Below are 20,429 nucleotides of genomic sequence, written 5' to 3'. Positions count from 1 at the left end.
GAACTGATGGTGGTGCGGACCCAGTGGTGTGTGCAGGCGAGAGAAAACAAACCCAGATGAAAAAACAGTAGATCATTGTGTGTTTGTTCCAATTTTTAGAGCCACACCATTCCTGCGGGTTAGTCAATGGAAAATGAAAACAAATGGCAAAATTGGAGATGCCAAGCCGACAAGCAGAGATTAAAGTTGGATGAGTGGTTTTGAAGGATCTTGGTTATCACCTCAGAGACACTTTGAATGCCAGAGCGGAAGAGCTTACAGCTGGTGCATTGGAGAGCTGTGTGGGGGAAGTTGTGTTATGTTAATTTACTCAGTGTGCGGTTCAACACTGATCACGAGACACTTCCCATTGTGTGTGATAACCATCTCAGTTGTTGCAGGCTGAGGGAATGACAATCGCTCTGTGGTTGTCTATAAAATTGTTTAATTATTAACCGTAATGAGACGTTGATACACCTAATTCCTACAGATGTTATTTACATAAGTGATTCAGTGCCTTTCAAGCCTCTGGGAAAATTGCATCGAAATACTTTTCATTTCCTGAGAGATATTTGCCAAATGTACTGAGAAGTAACAATATATTGTTACCTGCCGACATGTAGTGACAATATCATCATCAAACAGACATGGGTTCTTTAAGGTTAATGATAATTCCTGCTATTCTTCTGTGATAGACGGATGTTTTCCGAGGCTACAGTTAATCTGAGAACCTGTCGGAGCTGGATTTTCTTTTCTAGTGAACTGTCATATAGGCCTTGACATGATCAAATTTTTGCCAAAGCCAGAGATAAATGAATGAAAGCAACCAACGGGGGCATAACCTGTTGGAAATGTCTGGTAAAATCATCTGATATGTTGGTGTAAAACTCTTCTTACTTTAAGAAGAAAAGTCACAAGCACTGTCAATCAAGGTTTGAATGTATCTGATCAATAAAAGACTTGCAGGTTTTATTATTGTTTTACTAATTTTTTTATTATTTAACTAAATATAAGGTTTTCCTTTCTGACCTAGTTTGTAATGGCTTTGTTTTCATTCACTTGTAGAAAGATTTTTTGTTGCAGATTTATGCATTTTCCTGGAAATAAAAAGTCTGTGAGGACTCATAAGTCAAAATACTGTTCAAGTTATCCAGATGCAGTCTCTGTTCAAACAGTCGATTTCAAAAAGGTCATCGGAGATGGAGAAGCGTGGAGAACAATAATACATTTTGTATTGATGAGGAGGAAAAAGGTCAACAAATCAACTTGAACTTTGGGACCAGATAGCAGAGGCGACCAGATTAGATAAGGTTTGGGCTGACCGGGTAGAGTATTTTGGTTGGATGTTATATCTCGGGGGAACGCAGTCAAAGACCCGCTTGTCAATGTGAAAGGCCACTGGAAAATGTCACAAAGGTTTTTTCAAAACTGCTGCCCTTCCTGCGTTTGAGAACCCTGACCCTCATCTTTTTGGTTTATTGGAGGAATATATGGTGGAGACAACAGGGGCTGTGATGTTGGTCTCTCAGATACTTTTAATATACTTTTTTCTCAGTTTTAACCATCAAGTGAGAAGACCAACAGATAACACACACACATACTCTAGTAGAAGAGGATTATTTGTATCCATTTTACTCGAGCAGATCCATAAGCGAATGCAAAACTTCCCTCAGTGAAGAAAGATGGGAAGAAGGGTCTAACCCAGTTACTTTGCCATTCATTGATCCCAAATGACAAATGTACAAACTTGGACACACACAGACACATACCCGCCTAATCTGCAATCAAACATTGTGCTTTGACATCCAGAATCTGGAGTCTTTCCCCAGGAGTGCTGACAGAATAGGAAAAAGTACTGGGCCAAAATGAAGACGTAGCCCGGAGGTTGCACTTTCTTTTACTAGATATTCAGTTAATGAAGTCTCCTGGCTGAGATTCTGCTGAAAGTGAAATCGGTACGAGGAAGTGAATAGAAAAAAAATGTGTTCGACGTTTGTGCGAAACACGCTTATTCGCTCTCTTGCTGAGACTTATGAAAAGATCGATGACTATCTCATGTCTGTACGATTTAATATGAAGCTATAGCCAGGAGCCAATTAGCTTAGCTTAGCATAAAGACTGCTAACAGCTGGCCTGGCTCTGTCCAAAGGCAACAAAGCCCAAATACAGAGGTTCTTTACCATATTGGCCTGAATATAAGAATGTCCGGATAGTAAGACTAACCCCTTCTCTGATACCCGTTTTTAGAAAAAGATGTGTTGATGAAAACGGAAGAGCTCTGTTGGCAAAGTTTCATCATGACAGTGTTAGTCCAAGGAGAATATAACGCTTGTCCTTGAAATCTTTTCCCTTGTAAGTGAAACATGATTGACTTCCTTAAAGGCGTAACATAAATCCCACATTTGTGCAGCTTGTCTGTCAGTCAAATGCTCATTCACTCTTATAACAGGCTCTTGGAAGTGGTGAGAATGAGTTTCTCGGGCTGTTCGCATTTTTGAGACAGCTTGACATGATGAATCAGCCCCTGGTCTGTTTCTGCAGTAATGATGCCGACAGCCACTTTTGACTTATCAGGAATTTATTTCCTACAAATGGCAGCAAAATATATTAGTCTATGCGCACTGTCACTTAGGCTTGGTATTGATCTTCTCTTCTAGGTCTCAACAAGAAAGTGGATGAGCACATTTTGCAAAATTTCTGATTATTTCTTTAAGTCCCATAAATGGATTTGTTTTTGAGCAGGACTGACAAAGTGTTGGAACTCAACCTCTAATCTGGTAACCTCTAACACACTGAATTATTGACATCAGTAAACAACAATTTAATGCGTCCATCGTGACAGTTAAGTTACTTACGGAGACAAAAGGCCTTATTCAAGTTATTAAAAGAGCACAGGAAGAAAAGAGGAGTGAAAGGGGGGGGGGTGACATTGAATCCAAGGAGAGGAAGACAGAGAGCATTTGATGCCCCATGACTCATGGTTTATATGTTCAGATCTAATTTGTGGGCCCGACCAAATATCCCTCCTCCTTTTTAAATCTTATTCTCATTGCCTCTTCGGTGTGGATGCAAACCAGCTGTGGTCATTTGGGAGGATTGTCAGTAGATTTAATATCGAGATTCAAAAGTCTGACCCCGTATGAGTCAGTCAGAGCGGAGACTGCTCTGTTGCTCTCACAGTGTCCTTGACACTCCTTGTCTCCCTCACTCCACCCTCTCCAGGCTCAGCTTCTCATGCCCTGAGTCTGTGGCACAGCCAGAACCTTTAACATCAAAACAAACAGTGACTGTGCTCAGGCTTCACACAGATTACTTTAAGTCAGAGTAACTGTAGCAACATCTCGGCTCAGACGTGGTTTTGCTTTCCTCAAGACTGATGTTTGATTGTTTTAGGGCTGAACTTACACTGAGTGAATACTTCAACTCCCCACCTACAGCAGGAGAAATGTTACAGCATGCAGGTCACCGCTCACCCAGCTTCTGTAACTGCAACCATATGCAGAGCCCATGTTTAAGTTGGCTTTAACTTTTTCAAACATCAGCATCTATTTATGTTGCGTTGCAGTACATGTCCTCCCTCTGAACCCAGGCTATGACGTAGGTCCAGTGTTGACTTGAGTCATGCCCATGATCAAACTGATGTGTCCACTTCTCCGGGTGAATATTTGATGTGCTGCAGTCTGTGTGAAGTGCTGGGCAAACAGAAGCAAACCCAAATGAATGTCTCCATTTTTACACTCTTGCTTTAGTAGCATCAGTAAATCGTGTGTGAATTTAGAGCGTAAACACTGTCCTCCACAAGTGTCCCAGAGAATAAATATATCACGTTAACTGCAGTTTTCTACGAGCAGCAGCAGCACCACTACCATCCAGCCACAATGTTGCATTACCGCCCTCTTGCATATGTCAATACATGACCACATCCTCAATAGCGGCCTTCCTGCCCCATTTAAACTTCCTGTGACACGAAAATTTACATTTCAGCAGAGATGTAAAAAAAGCCTACCAGTAGAACTTTCAGAAAAGGCAATGGTGTGTGAAGGGATGTGACTGGCTAAACCATCAAGGTAAAGACTGAACAGTAAGTCAGAAGCCACCCAGGCTTTAAAAACACAACAACTTGGATTTCAAACCTTTTTTACTTTACCACTTTTTTGATGTGCGAGGTATTGCCCAGTTATTTTATTTTTTTTTTTTCACATAATCTGCAATGGCTTAAGTTGATAGATGACACTACTGGAAATATTGGCAGTGCAAGTGCAGCAGAAATAAATACCCAGTCAACTGCAATATGTCAACCCCCAATGCCCTGCTCTAATTTTAAAGCTAGCCAACAGGAAAGCTGACCTGAGACTTATTCTCAGACATATTTATTTTCTAATTATGGGACGACAAATTAGGGGAAAGATGAGAGAAGCTGTTGATTGTTGGCAGAAAGCCAAGGAAGGGAGGGTGGAGGGATAGAGAGTAAAATAATACAGGAAGAGGAAAAAGAGAGGGGGTAAGGAATAAGAGAGACGTTAGGTGATGTACAAATGCTGAGGTAGTACAAATGGTAGGGACAACAAAAAAGAAAATTATGCAGAATTATGCAGATGTGCCCTGACTGCCTTTTTTTTGCCTCTTGACCTTCTTCTCAATAAAGCTGAGTGAGCTGCCTCTTGGAAAATAGATTAGGTGGAGATTAGCAGGTCTTGGGTGTCTTTTCTCCTGCTATTCTCATGGTCTCATTCTCTCAACTAAACCACCAGGAGAGCACACCAAGCCTGCCCCTTATGACAAGTGTTATTAAGCATTAAATGTACGTGCACAAGCAGATACTGCAATCTTTTATAAATTAATCCCTATGGTTCACTGAGTGGAAAGATACCCTCAAGTCTTTGAACGCTTTTCATTTCACCAATAAGCAACGATTTAATCAATTAAAATCCTACATAAATGACAAGCAATAAAGTCTTCTATCCCCAAGTATAACTTTGATTATTGTATATTTAATTATTAATATTTAGTGTTATAGAGAATTACTTAAGTTTCAAACAACCAACAATAGGAAAAAAGTCAAATATTCATTAAACATTTGAACTCTTTCCAGTGTTTTGATATCATCTCAATTGTCCAGTTGATTCAAAACACAACTGTGGAAACGCAGCAGGAGAGCACTGCAGGGAACAGGATGGTCTCATAAAATATTAAAAGTCCTCTAATGTGGGGTCCTTGACTCAGCTTTTTTTAGTAAAAAGAGAACAAGTCAAAACATGTCGCGGTCCAACTTGGCAGCAGAATTGGGTGTTTGGAGAAATATTGATTGACTGCTCTGTATAAAAAAAAAAAAGAAGAAAATATGGCATTTTTAGCTAACCTCTTAAACTGATTAAATGATTCTAAGCTGTAAGCCTGTGGTAGGTAGAAACAATAAACTATGTGTTCTTAGGAGTGAGGACAGTTTTACAGACTCTAGAGCAGTAATCAAAATCCTATGACTTCTACTCAGCTGTACTGTATTTATTTGACTTCACCAGTTTCTTTGGCATCTGCATTGTGGTGATTTGCACATGTGTCTATCAGGGAAGTGAGATAAGAAATCACATTAAAAAGTAAGCCCAGGATGCAGTCACCCACCAGATTACACTGCAGAGGATATTTTCCATTAATAATATTTCTACGGCCAGATCAGGTGTTGTGTTTTCACAGTGACCTTGGTGCCATCAGTACAGAATACTAAGTACCGAAAAAAATATTTGAACACCTGCAAAAGAGCTGTCAGTCAAGTGGATGATTTTAAATACCATGTCGGTTTGGGTGTGATGTAGAGGGGCAGCAAGATTGCTCAGGCCGACATTGTGACTGCTAATGTCAACAGATATTTGAATCGCACATGCATCAAATCTTCATGGAAAAACAATATAATTTGCCTCGGATTAATGGTAAGAGGTGATTCCAGTGTTTCTGCGCAATTTCATATATCTGAGTTTCCCCATGAGTCTGGATCAAGACCTGTCAGTTGTCAGTAAGTCTCCCAGGGACCCTCATCAGCTGCTTATGCCTCATTCACCCATAGTGCTAATAAAGACTGCCAGATTTCCATAGAGGATTAGTCAGTTGAATATCAAGTCATAACAAAATATTGCAGTTATGCCTTTTTGTCAAGGGTTTGGTGTGAGAGTAATATTTAACTATTAAACTAAACTGTTAAAGTTTATTCTTATTCTAAGTCGTATTAATAGTATGAGCAATTGTGGAAAAAAATAACCATTCAAAGAATTGACATTTACAGTGTTTATAGATGATTTATTGATGCAAGACACTGACACTGTATAAATATTCTGATTTCTGCCTAAACAGTCCACATACCATCTGTCACTTCCCCTCTGCACTTCTTCTTACTGTTTATTTCATACTTTTATCTTTTTGTCTGGTTTCTTCATGACATGAGTTCCTCTCAAGGTTATTTTAATCAAGCCTGCATGTGACCCGAGCCCCATAGAGTTGATCAGTGAGGGGGCAATTGGATCTGACACTGAACTCAATGTGCAGGTTACTATGGTGATATATCTCACTTTAAGAGGGGGCCACCTTCCTGATACAGGAAAGCCAGTTTAAAAATGCACTAATCATGTGTAACAGATTTTTAGAATAATAATTCACCATGTCAGGCCTATAGAGAATATCACTGTCAAGATCAAAGCTGACCTTTACCCTGGTTGTGGTTATGGATGACAGTTGCAATAATAAACATAGGAAGCACAATGCTCATTAAATCTCCATTAGCTTTTGTCACTGCAGCATATGCAATTAACAAGATGAAAGCCAATCCCATATGTTTATACTGGGTCTCATCCAATTACAGCCGAGGTGCATTGGTAAATCCAAGCTGTTTTGTTTATCTTTTTCACGGATGGTCACTCTGAGCTACATAGCTGAGCAGGTTCTCTTTGAGGGTGCAGTGTGCTGTTTATATGTTGTGAGTTCGTTTGTGTGTGTGTGTGTGTGCCCTTTGTACTAGCACTAAATGTACAGTAAACACAGCATGACCCCTCAGCCCCAGTTGAGGCTGAAGACGCCTGACAATGAATAATGGCGTGCAGGGATCAGTAACTTGAGCAAAGGTCTCCTCAATGATATATAATGTACAGATGATAATGAATCGCCGCAACTTGAAGTCAGAGGATATCTTCAGTCAGGACGGGACCAAAAGGCATCATTGGGCTTTGGGCTCTGACACTTGATTTACTTACGTATTGTTATTAAAAAAGTGCAAATAACCAGTGTTCAAATCCACACTGAATCTGGAACAATCTGACAGTCTTGACAGATACTGACACATCGATCACAACTGTGTGACTGGACATAGTTGTCATTTTGCTGCTCATTCAAGAACCAACAAAAAGCTTGAATTTTGTTTTCTGACTGTCTTGAATTTAATAGATTAGATTTTTTTTGTCACACAGAATTATTTGCACTTGTCTGTTCCCTCAAGTTGGCACTACTATGTTTTTGCACAGTACTCAGACATCAGTCTCCGTGCTTCTGTTATATTTGAGAGAAATCTACAAAATGAGTAAAATTACATTCTTTGAGACACAGATTTATGAACAGCGGTGGAACATGTGATTGCTTTTTGTTGCCTTGACCCTGTTACGATTTCCAAACTTAAATTGGAATATGACATTAGTCCTGTCACCGGTAAATCCCAGGCACTTGATTTGTTGTATTTTTTATGGTTTGACCATAGCTACCTATGTAAACAAAGTGCCCAGATAACAACATGTTGGCAGACTCTGATGGTGAATAAAGGGCATGATAAGAGCATGTGTAGCTTTCCAGCAACCGGACATGAGACTTTACTTAATCCAACATTTATCCATTATTTCAAACATGGAGCTGTGAACAAAGAGGGGCAGAGATGTTATTTGCGCTCCAATATCTTTCTGTTCACTCTTTCAGTCAATCAAAATTTTCCAAAAGCTGTAGAAGGAATGGGTAATTTTTTTTTTATTTGACATTGCTTTGACTGTTGTATTTGTTGTACGTTGTTGATCCTACCTCATTTTTCTCCCGGATTTCTCTGCTGTATGTTGTCTGCACATATCAACCAGATCAGCTCAATTAGTGGAGTTTTAACCCCTCCCATGCCCATGGGCAAACATTTGTTTGGTGACAGTTCATGATGTACTCTTGAAATAGTACCAATGACATCAGCAGTGAATGGTAGGAAGGAAGTCCCAGCATGAAGGGGTGAATGCACATAGAAAATGGCCTTTAACAGAGTCTCGGACAACAATAGAGCCACACGAGCCCATCCCATCCCGACAATGATGTGATACAGAAAAACAACAATAAAAGCCCACAGCCACTTTGCAGCCAATGGCGCAGCATACACAAACCTCTAGTGCTGACCTGATTCACAGCTGAGATTTGAAGAACAAGAAAAAATGCTTTTCTCTGTTGTAGAAAACTTTGAAAAAAGACTTCTATGTTCAGTTTGTGGTCTCAGTTTATCACTAGTGACAAGTGTCACTGGAGCAGCCCTGCATTAATACCAACAAAAACAACCCTTTTGAGATGTTATTTATTAATCCTGATGGACAAATGGTGTATGCCCTTTTAAGAGTGTGAGAACATATGAAAACTGAGATAACAGCTGAATATAAGGTCACTGACTTTCCTCATGATTTTATACTTTTTTTCTTTTTTTTTTTTTGATTAAAAACTCTAACCCTCTTGGCCATTACTTCATTACTGACATGGGAATAAACTTTCTCACTTTCTTTCCCTCTACTTCTCAGTAGTTTCATTGTAGATAAAACATTTTTTTATGTAAGTTAAACTTGAAGCATCCATAATTTCACTTACTTAGAAGTACAAAAGTAGTACAGGTATCAAAAGTAAAAGTACTCATCAGTCCCTCTTTCAGTGTCATATTATATCATTGGAATATTATTTCAAATGTGCTAATGTGGTAGTTGGTTGAGGTGAAACTAATTAACTCATTTATATACTGTTGCATACTTGCCTTTATATCAATGCATTATGTTTCACAGGCTGCTTATAGCTATAATTTACTATAACTATACTTGTCAGATCAATGCTGTGTAGAAAAGGCACAATATTTTTCTCTGACATGTTGCGGAGTAGAAGCATAAAGTAGCATAAAATAGAAATAAGTTCCTCAAAACTTGAGTAAATATACGTACTTCAATACATTTTTACATTATTTGCATGCATACATACCTCATTAGGTGTCTAATATCAGTTTATTTGGAAATCTCTAGGCATTTACAAGTTTAAAACAACATGCTGTGTATGTGAACAGTTTGTCTCCATATCACATTAACAATGATGAACCTATTGCTGTAAGAGGGTCCAGGCGATCGAGGAGGTTAAGTAACAAGATATAAATTCAAAGTTCCCATAGAGATTTGGCCTCATGATTCTGGATTTCTCAACTGGACACATCGAACAAATCATCCAGCTACAAGTGAGCCAGCCTGCTTTCTGTTTTTGTTGCATTTCATATTCATCACAGCAAAGAGCATCTGTCATAGAGACCTATTTGTTTTTCCCACGTGGGTTTGCATGCAAATAAAGCTCTAAACTTCATCCACTCAATGTGTAGTTGTGGATACAAACAAACAAACACACGCTAACTCCAGGGCAACAGTCATGAGGATTGACATTGCCCTTGTTGGCATCCTGCCTTAGTAAACAATATTTCCTGGTATCTCTACAACGCACATTCTGTCTCTCCTGCTCTCCCTTTGACACACACGCATCCTGCCTGTGGATGCATTGTTTATATCACTTAGCGCCCATTAAAACTTTAGCCTGCTGTAAGCTGTGCATGAACACACACAGATCTTCATGGGTCAGAGCAGGAATTAAGTGCTTGTTGTGATAATGAGATGGTTTATTTTACTCCAGAGGGACAAATACTGTAGGATTTCTGAGAAGTAGAGATACGAGCTGCATGCACTGCAGGTCTCATATGTAAACAGACCACATACACAGTCATGCACCAAATGCACTGAGAAGATAATCCTACCATGTGTGCATGATATGAGATGAAGCTTTGTACTTGTAGTTCCAGTAAATTCAGTGCCATTGCATATAGATAAAAAAGAACCGTTTCCGCATAGTGGGTATTTACAGTATGACCCTACTGTCCACTTTGAAAAATGACGCATCAAAGAATTTGTTAAATTTGGGTCAGCTATTGTGTGTGTGACAGACAGAGGAGTGGACACGGTGTGTGTGTGTGTGTTTGTGTATGACAGAGACGCTCTGACTAAATAGGAAGATAAGTGTGTCCTGTGAAACAGAAAGACAGAGATTTACAGTCTTCAGCCTCCACTCTTCAACTCAAAGAAACAAATATTCCCAGATGAATCTGATCTTGTTTACACACAGGGACGCAAGTCACGGCTAAAGCTGTGAACACTGAAATGACACTGCTGTTTTATTCAAGTGTTCTGGATGTACCCCCAAAAAATAGCGAATGCAACCACATGTATATTTGGTACAAAATACATTCATGTCACAAAAACAGGTTAAGTGCCCAGGGAAATTCACACTCTTGCTTTGGTTGACCTTGTGCCATAGTTTAGAATAACTAGTTCTCTGTTCTTTATAGTGTTTAACATTATAACAACATAAGCCGGAGGTTTAGATAAGCCAGTCAATGTGAAGGACCTGGTCTATTCTACTGGGAGCTCAGTATCTGATGTCATTTTCTTATCGTTTCGGAGAAAGTAAACATGTTGTCACCTACATGTAGTGTGAGCTTGCATAATAAGTCATTATACAAGGAAACCATTTGAAATTTATAATATGGAAACAGAAACAAGAGAACAGTGAAGACAGAGAGAAAATATTTATTTTGGGTCATGCTATTTCTCTCCGTATACTGTAAGCAGACTCAGATTCATTTGTTACATGGAAACAATCTTGTGAAAAAAGAATTGAAAACATTGTTCGAAATACTGAAAATTCAGAGCAACTTTAAAGCGACCCTTTGTAACAAGAGGCAGTCTTCAGTTTGCTAACGTTAGCTAACATTAGCCACCATAAGCCTCTGGTCATACCACAGCAAGTAAGGCTGTAGCAGCAAAACCCTCATGTGTATTGTGCACAGCAAGGCATGTTTTTTTTTATTTTATTTTTTTTTATAAGATGACGTAAGAATGACTTACTTTTTCTTTCCAGAGTTTTAATGCTTTAATGTAGGCTACAGCCCTCTTGAAATACCTCTACTGTTCATAATTAATGATATTGAAGGACTTCGACATCAGACTGATGCACTTTATAATATATGGGAGAGAACCAGCACTGGCTGACGAGATCAACATTCCAAAAATAGAAAGTGAAGTCAGCAGCAGTGTGCAAGGGAGAGAGAAAGTGAAGGAGAGAAACACTGAGCTCACGAGAGACAAAGAGAACATTCATCCAAATTAAAGGACATGGAGCCTGGAAACCTCTTACATATTACCATCACAATGACACCTGCTCAAAAACTAATATTCATGCACCTGTGTTCCAAACACTGGGATGCAATGCAGAAACAGGTGTTCATTAATAGACTGTAGCTTACTGTGAGCTGTGATCCTTGCGAACCCACACACATTTATTAGGCTGCAAATTGTAAACTATGCTAATAACTACTGAAAGCCAAGTTTTTTTCTGTGGAGGTAAAATGTCAAATTTAAAGGTCACCTATATGTGACTATTAACAATGTGTGACCTTAATGTTGAACGTGTTGTAATGGATCAGGGTACTCTATATACACAAATCTGTTGACGCTCGCAAAAGGTTTCAAGGAATTATATTGTTATATTGCTATAGGAATAATATTGCTGATTCAGATCATTTCTATGCATTTGAAAATTAATCAGCAAAGACCTTTTTACATCTTTCACGTATAAGCCCAGTGCTGAAAAACATATACTCATGGATAAAAAACACATATTCATACACACACTGTCACATAAATACACTCACTTACACACCTTTCTGTCACAAATGTGATTTAATCTTTCAGCAACAATCCCAATCTCCTATTTGGACACAGTGGCTCTTAGCATGATGGGGAAAAATACAAAAACCTTTCACATCAAGGCTTTATAGAAAATCCACACACTCAAAACACACAATGTACAGTGCATATTTAATTTATGTCAACTATATTATGTCTTTATCATTTGTTTTTTCTTTTTGTAACAGCAGGTAAAAAACCTCACAATGATTCAGTCCATGTTAGAATTTTGTTTTGTTTGTATCAGGTTACCTTGAAGGCCTAACATAGCACAGCATAGCATAACATTATTTCTATGCTCTGTTACCCATTCAGTGGGGCAGGCACAGATGTAATTGAGAACAACACATGGGATGTGTATGATCTTTGTGCAAAGGTAAGAATAGGTCAGGCTCCTCTAACAGTAGTTGTAAAGTGATACAGTGTTATTATTCAATTCCCTGTTTATTTCCATCTCATTCATTCAACAATATATAGTAGGGAACAAAAGAAGGTCTTTCTTCGGTCCTCGGAACGATTCTGTCACAAAAGCAGAGCTTCCTCTCTGGGCTGACGCTGCTAAATCAAACCTCCTGTTAGTTAGAGCCACAGAGGTCAAGGTAATGAGCTGGAAAAGGGCTATAGTTTACTAAGAGCTCTATTCGCCATGGGCAATGGCCCAGACATCCTCTCTCCTGCAGCGTCTCTGAACAGCATGATAAGGGCTCCATAATTAGGAAGACAGATAGGTATAGTATGGGCCATAGATTGTAAAAACTAATGGACTCACAAAACTGACATCCATTAACTGTGCTGTCTGTGCTAACTGGCTGTCAGTAATAGTATGGCAAAAACACACTCACCATCTTATACATCAAAATGTTTGAAAAATGGAAAAAAACAACAACAACAACAAAAAAATGTTTTTGTGACAAGAATGTTTGAAATTTAATCTAACAATTTATATTATTACTGTAAAGGCATGGGGTGTACAGTTTTAGTAGGCTGACTGTGATGGTCATCAGTGGAGTGAATGTGGCAGAGCTGCGTGTTGTGTATTTACAGTGTAATAAACCATGAAGGAAGGAAAATCTTAATGGGAATGTTCACTTAAATTCTTTGCACTGAGACAGTGTTCAACATTTATATTACTTTTGATTACTTACTAATATTGTGAATAGGATTTGGATGCATGTGGACTAAATTGAGTCACTAAGGACAGTGCAAGCAGCATGTGATCATTACTAACATTACAGTAAACTTAGTATTTAAGTTATAATTTTCTGAGAGCATGGCTTTCTGTTTCTGTCTATTACTTTAAAATGTTTGCTCGGGCATGTGGAGATGCAGAATCTGTATGCAGTAGACAAACACTTGGTACCTTTAGGGATGTAAGAGACAAAATAGCTTTTCTTCTTAAACTCAATCATGCGAAAGCTCTAGCAACACAACTGAAGACCCTGATTGCACTAAACTTGCATGAAATTGCCAATTATGTACTTTATGTCTATCAACCATGTTTGTGCATTGGGGAATAGATGTAGTCATTTTTTCCCAAAGAATAAATATCCAGCTGAGAAAATGCCCCACACTGGACGCTACTGCTGTATTAATTAATGTTTTATCTTGTTCCTTGAAATAATTCAGTCAACCTCTTTTTTATGACCCCATTTCCATACTGAACATATTCAGGACTAGTAGGACACCGGAAGAGTGAAATTTTGTTAACAGCATCTGAGGTGCCTGCAGTGCATTACCAACATCCCAGGACTGTAGAGTGTATGGCAGCTTTCCTGCGGAGTGTGAGGTGAGTGTGGGTTCACAGTGTTAGAGGATTTGTGAAAGTACTCTCTTGCATTAAAATGTGGTTTAAAACTATGTTAGGACCGATTTTGACACTTTTGAGACATTTAAGTCTATCAGTTGTGATGTGTTACAGGGTTACAAATGGAACTCTCCACTAGCTCCACATACAGCAGAGGAAACACAAATATGGATACAAAAGAGGTGACATGAAACAAAAGAATTGGACTGACCTTGCATTAGAAGACAAATTACGCTTTTTCCCCACACTCGCACTGTGGCTCACCAGGGGCTCAACACTGGCCCAACATAAGCCTCATTTAGTGTAAAATAGAGCAAAAGTCTCATACACTTCACAACTGCCATGAGCATTGAGACAGAGGTGAAGAAATCAAGCAGCCCCTGTAGATCCAAACAGCGAAACCCCCTGAAACACAGCATAATAGAATCAAATAGAATAACACAGCATTGACACTTAACTAGTGACAGATCTATGAAAAACTAAATGAAGACAAAAGACACAGACAGACAGACAGACAGAGAGGGTAGTTCATGAGCAGTAGACAGAGTCGAGGCACAGTAGCAGTGAGTGTGCTGGCTGATGTGAAATGACAGGCTGTTTACTGAGGCAAGAGAGGGCAAAGGGAAAGCAATGGGGAGCACTTTGGCCTGCCATCAGGGTGGCTGCTGGAGCTTTTAAGAGCCTGAATGAGGGGTGGCGTAACTTCATTAGTGTCCCTGGGCAGTAGTGAGAGCAGGTGGGGAGCACTGAGGGACCCGAGGGAGGATGGTAGATCCCATCTGCAGCCAAACAAGCAATTAGACACACAAAGAAGAGAAAAAAGGCAGATGAAGATTGCTGTGTAATTACGACGGCTATTTACGCCATCTATCTAGGTGTGCGTGGTGTTGTTCATGTTTGCTTTTCTTGAGTGTCTCTCTGACTGTGTGTGTGTGTGTGTGTGTGTGTGTGTGTGTGTGTGTGTGTGTGTGTGTGTATCCACAGCCACCTGATACTCCCATGTGTGTATCAGAGTGGGACATCAAACTACTTGCTGCAATTGGGGAAGAATGAGGACACTCATTGATCCGGACACTGCGAACACACAGACACGCAGCCACAGACACACACAAACACACACACACACACACACACACACACACACACACACACACACACACACACACACACACACATTCACATTCACTTGTTAACTGTGTGAAATGGAAAAATTGAAAGATTGCCTATTGGTTGGTATAACACCATTTGATTGAGGCCTTGCTGCTGAAAGAGGCTAATCAAAAATACAAATTTCAATGAGAACGTGCAAAACAGCAATCATTAACATTCGTTTCATTTTCCTCGTTTTAACGGTAATGATATAGCTTAAAATAAGAGTGTATTGATGAATAGCGTAAATTAAAACCTAAATCTATAGTTGAAGGTAAGCTCCACAGAAAGTCATAACAGATCATTGAGATTTCTAATATACCTGGAAGATCTTTCTCTAAATATCACCTGGATCACTAAAGCAAAGAACCATCAATGATATTTAGTCAGTGAAATGTTCAAGTAAGATAAATGGTTACAATCCATGAAATAATTGCTCTCGAGGTAAATACAGAGATACTGTTAAAGACCATAATTAGCCAAAGGACCACAACAATCAAACCCGTCATTAAGTGTGCATCTCCACTTAAACAGCTCAGAGGAAATTATTGTATATAGTCTATTTTTGTGTTCAGCACAGATTCACTTTTGAAATTCAAAATTAAAGGAAGAGAAGGTGTATAGGACTGCGCTGTTATAGAGGGATTTTTACTTTGTTGGCTGGAACTACAAAATTGGGTCAGAGGCCTGTTGTTAACTCACACGAACTGCATCTGTTGCAAACCTCTCTCTATGATCCGATGAAGGAAGCTACAGTACGTTTCATTCTTATGGATTCAGTGTTGAATACATTGAGTATTTCAGCTACATATCATATTTGTCACATATTGTGTGATGCCACAATGAAAGATTTAAACACATACAGAAGAAAATTAACCACAGAATAAGGTCATTTGTTTTTTATGGGAACTATTAGCAAGTGTAACATGCTCTGTTTTTTGGAGACAAATTTAACACGGCTCACTGACATCTGTGAGTGTGCTTGGTCCTGTAGCATCATCTAGTGGATATGTGTTGTCAAAGCAGCTTACCTCCGTTCGTTGGTTCCTGAATCAAATTATAATGAATTAAATGTATGTGACCTGTTTGTATTTAAACAAAAGTGTAACTTTATAGTGCCAAGAAACATTAAGGGGATTTAGATACTCTATAGAAATCATAAGAATCATATGAAGAGAAATATTGTATTTCGACAATTATCTTCTAATCATCTGTCAAGCGTAACTATCTTTTGCTGCATGTAAACTGCCTAATTTGCCAGTTCACTTTAAAGGTCTAAATGTCTACTTTCAGTTCGTTTAGAAAAGACAGGCCATTTAGGCTGATACGACACTATAAGTGGCCATTATGTGCGTTAGTATTGTACTGTGTATGGCGTGTGCTTTGGGAATATAGAAAGATTAATGCACTGACATTTTCTCAGGTTAGATGTACTCTGACCCAAGAAAATGTCACTGCATGCTTGGTTGACGCTTTGAGTGTAGGCAACACAGAAATAAAAGTGTAGAAATAAAAAGAAAGATTAAAAAAAGACCTCATCCCTAATTACCCTAACCCTAATCAGACACTTTCTTACTTTAATTATATTTTGAGGAGCCTATCCTTTTGAAAATGTATTGCACTGACTACTGAGTTTTTAATATTGATATGTCAATACAATTAGTGACTGATAAATTGGTCAAATTGTTTAAGTTAGATTGAAAATATACTTGCTTTTTTTTCAGTTTGCCATTAGGGGGAAGCATGATCTTTTTCCTTTCCAGCAGTGAGTAGCCTCGGGGCAGCTCATTACTGTTACTGTGGCTGAGGCAGCAACTACACGTTGGTCTGGAAACAAACAAATTGAAATAAAAAAAGAACAAATAGATGTGAAGATGCTTATCTCTGTGTGAAGGAGCAGACTATGTTATTCTTTTTATCATGTGCATCACACAGTGTTCTCTTTCCTCTTTTATCTTCCTCTTATTTTTCTGTACTGCTTGCATTTGCTTTCGGATTCATATTTAACCATGTTAAGCTTTTTATTTCCTCAGTGGTTTCTAAGATATTTAGCTTTTAATCAAACATCTTACATGGGCTTTGTAAAAACACATATATGTATGCACTCTACAGAGTGAAGAAATTATGACACAGAGATATTTGACAGTGACAACAGTAGTGCCATCATGTGGCCAATTATAAAGCACTTCAAATTTTGGCTTTCAATTTCCTGAGAGACTCTGAGTGCACTCTAGATGAAGCATTTTCCACTAGCTTTGTGGAGTTATCTCTTCACCTTCACTTCTGGTTTAAACTAACATCAGGGTGGAGTGTGTATGAAATATAAACAGAAGTTACCAGGATGTAACTTTGATTCTAGTAATACATACATTATGCAGCCAGTTGCCCCGCTTGTTCCTGGTTCACTGAGTTCAAAAGCAGCCGGGTTGCCAGTCATCTACAGGGTGTTCTACCAGCTGATTGGATGAACCAGTAGTGAAGTCTGCTGAAGCACTATTTAAATAGAAAAAGTATCCACAGTATCTTCCCACTGTGAGTAATTAATCTAAAATTGAGTACATTATGAGATTACTTGATCTGTTAAGTCACCATCCTTGATTTGCATATAGGCTACCATGTGCAGGCTAGTGCTTCCTCATGCATGTCCTTATCTTGTGCCATGCTAACGTTTACTCACATATGCATGAGTGCTAAAGCAGACCAACATGCAATGCACCTCTCATGCGAGTTCCGACATTCACAATTCACGCACACACACAGATGCACCAGCAGTCCCCCAGTGCACATTGCCTCAATATCAGTGGTAAACCATGTGCATCGAAGCTAAATAATGCGGTCTTCCTCATCTGAAACTGAGTCAGACCATATGATATGAATTCACATCACAGGATAATATGGACTACTGAAATTACAGCCTTGGTACAAACGGATCAGATGCAACTTAAAAATCCTCAAATCTTTTCAGAATCATAACACCACTGACTAAAGACAATTGTATCTACAGACGGATACAATGTAAGCAGCAATATGGCAATGCATTTCATTGGCAATAATGTTAAGATGTCCTGTGGCTATTCAAGCGTGAACTCCCCTTTTATCAAGGGGCCCGTGTTTCTTGAAAACACAACTCGTCACACACAGTCTGAGCGACATGATCGATATGTTTTTGCCTGCAGGCCTGCTGTAATCCGGTTGACAACTAAATGATTGGCCATTTTTGAGACACTCAGGAAAACTGAACTATAGTTCCTGATGTCCCATTCAAAGGCACTAAATTCTTTCGTATTGTCCATTTTAACTGTCCTGCAGCTACAGTCTACGCCTTACCAATCCTGTCTATACATATACCTTCATGGCCTGTCTTCAGTCCATCTGCCCTGACTGAAGTAGATTAAACATATACAGTCAATGAGAGAATACACTGTAGCTTGTAGCTATCTTGAGCTGGCAGTATTTAATAGAAGAGAAATGCATATTTTATAAAAGGCATAAAATATTTTATTTGATACAAATATTAAACTGAAGAATCCAGTGCTGGTGACTCCTTTGGCTGAACCTTTGCTGTAAATGTTTGAAAGGACAACATGAATGACTCGGTTTATCGTCAGTTTTTCCCAGCTAACCTGATTTCTAAATGCCTGCTGTTAACTTAAGGTCCTGTTGTTCTAGGACTGCTATGTGTAATATTTTTGTAGATAGTTTTGCACCAATATGCCAAAGACACACTCCTGTTCATGCACTGCACATGGAAAATGCAGAGATGGTAACCCCAAACAATCAACTAGATCATGTCTCATCCATGATTGCAAGCAGTTTTTATAAAATGATTCAAGGGAGATCGATTTCCAATCTGTTCTAAAGATTGTTTTATAATATTTGTTTTTGCAGTAAACCCTGCTTTGTTATTTTATTGCCCATTTGGCTTCTGTCTTATTGAAAGTGCCTCTGGTCGCTCGCACATTAAAAAAATTAAGAAAATGTTACAAGCAGTGAACTATAGGTTAATATAATGACGCACTCGACCTTTGCAGTAAACCAAGGATCAAAGCAGAGATTGATAAGGTGGATATAGAAACATAAATACAATAGTGAATCAAGGATATATCATCCAAGAAGGCAAGCACCCATAACCACACACATACACACACATACACACACATACACACACAGATTGTGAGGTATGATTTATGCACATATCATCACCTGTAATCATGACGTAAATCATGATGTAACTGTGATATAAACAAACTCTGAATATACAAACACACACACACACACACACACACACACACACACACACACACACACACACACACAGACACAAACAAACGTGGGTTTGGCTAAACGTGGATTTGGCTACATTTCTGACAGCTACACGCATCACTGGCTGGTTTTCTCTGAGCCAATCAGCAAATGGCTCACCGGGTGTTTCCTTTTTCTGCAGCAGTAGGGAAGAAGAAGAGGGCAGAAACAAAAGGCTGAAAAGGAAAAAAGAAACGCTGAAAGGTGTGTGTGTGTGACGGGGAGAGAGGGAGGAAGGGAGAGAGATCAGTCCACTTACTACAGTGACGTGAATTTGTTAACTGTACGTCAAACAGGAGAGCTGTGTCATTCTGAATGGACCAATAGGAGGCTTGAAAATGGGGCCACCTATGACATCAGCGCTGGCATGGGATGAGAGTTGACTGCATGAGGGAGCTTTCCAATGAGTAGACAGACGGCGTGAGCATACAGTGATACTCCAGTCATCAGCAGTACAAAAACACAGCCCACACGCTTTTTTTTGCTTTATAATCCATGTTTGGCTCATGTGCAGTTGAACCAGCCATTTTCCTTTTTCATTCACACTTTATTTGCCCAACATAGATGCACAAAGCTTGAAAAACACCCACAGATGGTGAATCCTGCAGAACATTTGATACTGTGGATATAAGATGTCTGCTCTGTAAATGTGCTGATGCTACCAACCTTGGTAAAATCCTTTCAATAAAAACTCATGGCATATGCTATAACTATTTTGCATATGACTTAATGTAGGGGTAAGAATAATTGCAAAGAGATGTCCTTTGTTTTTTCTACATAATACACAGAATACATAGAATACATATTTTATGTGTGAAAAGTTATTTTTTGTTTAGATGGATATTCCCAATATCCAAAAAAAGGAGCTAATGTACGATTAAAGAATAGTAATGGTCAAGGAGCTAAACAACACTTGTGAGAAGATTGTGGTCATGGTTAAATAAGTCATTAAATGATAATAATCATAGTTAAGTTTCATTGTTAAAAGTTATAACATATAATTGATCAATATTATATTTATAACCATAACCCTAACTCATTTAATACTATTTATGGTCAGCATATATATACAGTATTTATAATTTTTTTTTCAATAGCCAGTCAATCTATTTACATTCTGCATTTACCTCTCTCTATATTATTTATTAATAAATAAATAAATATTA

The sequence above is a fragment of the Seriola dumerili genome, unplaced genomic scaffold (assembly GCF_002260705.1).
Source record: "Seriola dumerili isolate Sdu_G_001 unplaced genomic scaffold, Sdu_1.0 BDQW01000122.1, whole genome shotgun sequence".
In the NCBI taxonomy this organism is placed as follows: domain Eukaryota; kingdom Metazoa; phylum Chordata; class Actinopteri; order Carangiformes; family Carangidae; genus Seriola; species Seriola dumerili.
Note: the sequence above shows the minus strand (reverse complement) of the source record.